The sequence below is a fragment of the Neophocaena asiaeorientalis genome, unplaced genomic scaffold, assembly GCF_003031525.2.
Source record: "Neophocaena asiaeorientalis asiaeorientalis breed wild unplaced genomic scaffold, Neophocaena_asiaeorientalis_V1.1 scaffold47, whole genome shotgun sequence".
NCBI classification, from domain to species: Eukaryota; Metazoa; Chordata; class Mammalia; order Artiodactyla; family Phocoenidae; genus Neophocaena; species Neophocaena asiaeorientalis.
The window spans coordinates 1,570,606-1,576,178 of record NW_020175399.1 but is presented as its reverse complement, the minus strand read 5'-3'; positions in this window follow the sequence as shown (position 1 = coordinate 1,576,178).

Below are 5,573 nucleotides of genomic sequence, written 5' to 3'. Positions count from 1 at the left end.
TCCTGAATGCCTTCAAATATTCTCTTAACCTGTGGCTTTCAGCAATTTGAATATAATATGTCTAGATTATTTTTTAATCCTGCTTGGGGTATTTTGTTTTTTTGTTTTGTTTTGTTTTTGTTTTTTGGTTCTGTGGGTTAGTGTATTTCATTCCTTAGGGAAAAAAATTAACCATATGTTTAACGGTTTTACTTTGTTCCACAACTTTAGGGTGCATGTTTCTGTGGATTTTGTTGTTGTTGTTGTTGTTGTTACATTTTCTATTTCTGTTTCAGTTTTTGTCATTTTCTGCTTATATTCAAGTTCCCTGAATGTTTTTTTTTTCTTTTTGTCTTTGTCTAGTCTATTGATGAGCTCATAAAAAGCATTCTTAATCTCTGTTCCCATATTTGTTTCCAGCATTATTAGAAGCTTTCTGATAATTTCCAACTGTATTCTAAAATTCTCCTTTTGTTCACACTATCTTCCTTTTCCACCAGCCCCTTTAACATATTAATTTTAGTACTTTTTAGATTCTGGGCAATCTCTGAGTCAGGTTCTGTTGAGAGATTTGTCTCTTGAGTTGTTTCTCTTGCTTTTTCTTTTCCTGCATGTTGTAATTTAAATTGATTGCTGTACATAGTATATAGAACAATAGAGATAGAAGTAAAGATTATCTAGAAACTGAAATGACCCTTCTGTTAGGTCTTTAGTACGACATGTTGTCTCAATTTAAATTGGGAGTTGAGTTAGTTTTGTTACTGTTTTAATCACTGTCAGTTCACCATCAGCTGCAAATTTCTCTAGCATCACATTGTACCTAGGGTGGTAATTGGTTTACCTGAAGATTTTTCTCAGTGCTCCTACTCCTTTAAAGCTTTAAGGCTTTAAGGCTTTCCCTAAGTATGCCTTTCCCTATGTGAGATCTCTTCTGTATACTTGCCCCTCCACCAGTATAGGTTGCAGTTTCTTGCTGCTCAATGTTTCCTATCCTGTTGAGGTTAGGGAATGAGAGATATTCCACTTTCCTGGTTCAGGCATAGTTTTAACATTAACAGATACTATAACCCTTTTTCACAAAGGTGGTACCTTCATGGTAATCTCCAGTGGTAGGAAAAACCTCTAGTGCTTTGGTCCTAGTAGCATTTCTTGGCCCTCTTCAGGAGTAGAAAATCTTTCTTCCTGCAGTTGCAGTGAGTGACCTAAGAGCAATAGTTTACTCTCCTTCCCCAGTGTCATAAAGACGTTTCTTTCTTATTGGAAAAGATTTTTGGTGGAACTTCATACCTTTCTCATAAACATGTCTGCTGTTCTCCTCCAATCCTTTACCCAAGGGTGATTATTTCCACTCTCTTGTCTATCCCCCAATTCTTCTCATAAGCTCTCAATGATGTCTACAGAGGAGAACTTGCAAGGGTATGAATTCGCCTTCTATCTGTGGTTCCCAGGGACTCTATGTTTTTATACTAACCCACACTTGACCTTTAGAAATTTGTTGAAACTTTTAGTCAAATACTTATAACCTGCTTATATGAAGGCCACATCTTCTTCCCATTGCCAGAGGTCAACCAGTGCTCATGTTTATTAAAAATATTTATTTATTTTTGGCTGTGTCAGGTTTTTGTTGCAGCAGGTGGGATCTTCCGTTGTGGCACGTGGGCTTCTCTTTAGTTGTGGCGTGCAGGCTCCAGAGCACGTGGGCTCTGTAGTTGTGGCACGTGGGCTTACTTGCCCCATGGCACGTGGGATCTTAGTACCCCAACCAGGGATTGAACCCCCTGTTCCCTACATTGGAAGGCGGATTCTTAACCACTGGACCACTAGGGAAGTCCCTCATATTCTGTCTTGAAAGCACACATCTTTCCTCACAATTCAGGTTAGTTGGTTGCCCTGGAATCTCAGCTCTCTAATGGATTCAAGTTATGATTTTATAGTTTATCTGGCTTTTTCTTGTTGTTGTAGGAGTGATGCTTTTTCCAGCCTTCTATGTCTTATGTGGAATCTAGAAATTCCTGAAGTCTGTTTGTATCTTATTTGTTTAGGTTTTTTCTATAGTTGTTATAATGGGAATGATGATCTTTCACTATGTTCTACATTATGATTTAAAATCAAGTGTCCTAATAATCTTCCTAAAATGTAGATTGGATCATGACACTCCTTTGCTTCCTATCTTTCTGTGGTTTCACATCGTATAGCAAATTTTTTAAAGTAATACATTTTAAACTAATTCATTCATCCTCTCTCTCTCTCTCTCTCTCATTTCTTTTTCCTATAAGATCTTGCATGATCTTGTTCTTTCCTACCTTTACAACCTTATTTCATGCCATTATCCTTACTTTCTATAGTCTAGCCCAGGGGTTGGCAAACATTCTTTGTAAAAAGCCAGATAGTAATTATTTTAAACTTGGGCCATATAGTTTCGGTTACAAGTATTCAACTATGCTGTTGTAACATCAAGCAGCTATAGACAACACTAATTAGTTTGGCTATATTCAAAAAAACTTTATATATGGACACTGATACTTGAATTTCATATAATTTTGATGTCATGAAATATTATTCATTTTTAGTTTTTTTACTTCTAACTAAAAATGTACAAACCACTCTTAGGACTCAGGCCATACTATATATATAGCAGGTCAGATTTGGCCCATGAGCTGTAGTTTGCTGACCACAGTTTACTTACATTACATGGCAAGTACAATCCATTCCCTTTGGATTGACTTCTTTATCCTTAGGTTTGTCTTTAAATATGACCTTTGCACAGATTCCTTCTCTTAACCACACTTTCTAAAGTAAATATGTCTCTCTCCCTTGTCACTGCATCCTATTTCCTTTTAATGTTCTTATCAAATTGTATAAGTTCATGTTTCCTTGGTTATTGTCTGTCTCCTCTAATAGATTTTAAGTTATTTGGTCAAGGACAATGTCTGTTGGGGTTTTATTCACCAATGCCTAAAACTATCATTTAGTAAGGATTAAATAAATATTTCTTAAATGTACTACTCGATCTCCTTCTGCCCTTTTCGCTTTAATTGCTTATATGAAGGTGTTGATCCATCTGACTGCTTTAATTATGGATTTACTGGAGACACTTGGAAGGCTTAATTATGTCAAGCAGTACCAAGTCTATGGCTTGATGAACCTAGATTCATTTGCTTCCTCTTTGCACATCATGGACGACAACTTGATGGTAGATCTATAACCTATAAGTTACCATAGCTGAGTTCTAAAATTCCCCTGATTTTGTTGGGAAACAAAGTAGAAAACTTAGTAGTTGGCCTCAACAGCACAGCTAAAATCTTGTATATCTTAAAAAAAGTAGGATGAGGAACAAAAGAAAGACTTTTTTATGAGGTCATAACTGAAAGTTTATTGATTAGTAGTAGCTATCTGAAATGCTGTATAAAGGATTGTGGGGCAGCATCCAGTTGTTTTTAGTTATGGGAAAAAGAATAGGCTACTGTAAGAATAAAATTCAGTGGTTTAAAGAAATATTATTTCTTCCTTACATGACAGTCTCAATGTAAAAAGTTCAGAGCAGAAGGACATCTCTGTTTCTTAGTTGTTCAGGGACGTAGTTTCTTTCCAAGTCACTGTTCTTCCATCTCATAAGGAAGGGTCTGTCATCTGTAAGGTTGAAGGTGGATAGCCAGTGTCTAGGTTGCAGCTGGTGGGAAGGGATAAGAGAGTGGAGAGGTGATCATACCCTAAGCCAGGCCCATAACTGGCACCCATCACTTCCCATTCACATTTCGTTGATTATAATCATCTAGCTATGCATAACTGCAAAGGAAGCTGAGAAATGTAGTCTAGCTGGACAGCCACATGTTAAACAAGGGAGAATATATTTTGGTGGGAAACTAGCAGTTTCTAGGGACTAGGCTTAGCAGAAATAAATGTTAGGATTGTTTAATACCATCTGCCATGGATTGAAAGAAATTGTGATGTATTAGCTGTTCTTGCCTTAGGTGTGGAATGTCATGTTTTCTCCCCTAGAGTGTCCTGAAGTTTAAGTATAATTCAACAGGTATTTGTTGAGCATCTCCTATGGGCAAGGCACTGTTGTTATAACGTTTCTGTGCAGGTACAAAAATAAACAGTCCTGCTTTATCACATATTGAAGAATCAGAGACTCAACTCCAGATAATGGAATATCAGACATCAGCTACGAAGAAGGGGAGACACAAGCTTGAGAAATAAGGCCTTCTTGTACCTTGGAAATCACATCACACAGGTACTATACAGCTCTACCTATATATAAGTCTAGCTTTATAAAAGTGAGAATGTGGTTTCAGAGATATTAGGAAATGGGCAGAGAGCACTTGGCAGGATAATAGCTGCAAACACTAAGGTGAGAAAGGATCAGAATATAGGCAAGGGTTATAGAAGCAACTAAATGGCATTGTTACCTGGTTAATCAGCCTATCAAGTAAATGTGCAGACTGTCCACCCCACTAAATTAACATGTTTTGGGACTCTAGGATATGAGAGCCCTTGCTTAATAATGGGTCCTTCTGTGCCTTGCTATCCTAAATCCTTCTGCCTCTTCTATGACTTCCCTTACAGGTTTATTTCCTCTAATACTGGCCATTACTCCAGCATGTCTTATTCCAAAGATGGACAGGTGAAAACAAAAACAACTTTGTTGGAGGAAAAAGTGCATAGGGATTGGCATTGGAAAGAGGAAGTTGAGCACTGTCTCTGGCTCAATTAAGAATGGCATCGGGCTTCCCTGGTGGCGCAGTGGTTGAGAGTCTGCCTGCTGATGCAGGGGACACGGGTTCGTGCCCCGGTCCGGGAAGATCCCGCATGCCGCGGAGCGGCTGGGCCTGTGAGCCATGGCCGCTGAGCCTGCGCGTCCGGAGCCTGTGCTCCGCAACGGGAGAGGCCACAACAGTGAGAGGCCCGCGTACCGCAAAAAAAAAAAAAAAAAAAAGGCATTTAAGAGGGACTTCCCTGCTGGTCCACTGGTCCAGGGGTTAAGAGTCCGCACTCCCAATGCAGGGGGCCCAGGTTCGATCTCTGGTCAGGGAACTAGATCCCACAAGCCACACCTAAAAGATCCCGCATGGCTTAACTAAAGATCCCACATGCTCCAACTAATACCCAGTGCAGCCAAATAAATAAATAGTAAAAAAAAAAAAAAAAAATGATGTAAGATACCAACAAAGGAGTAGAAACTCTTGCCTATAAACACTGGGGTCATGTGCCTGTGAAGTCACCAATCTAACATTCAGGTATTTAAGTATAGGAACATCAAAGATCCCTTCACCTACTCAAGGATTGGACCTGTTACCTTCTTTAATTACAGTGATTACCTTCCTGAATACATTCTACTTCCCACAGCCTTAAAAATATTTTTATGCACTATTCCTATCCCATCCCTCTTCTTCAATAATTTTTGCTTCTCACATTTTTAAAATTGGGTTTGTGCTTCTCAGTATTCCTGACCAAAGCAACTGAAGCTAGAAAAAAAAAAAAAATTAGACCTCAAATACTTACCCAAACTGGGTGATTAATTTTTTTAAAAAATTGAGGTAACTAATGTGGTTAGGAAGGGACAGTGAGGTAGAACTTGTTACATCAAAATA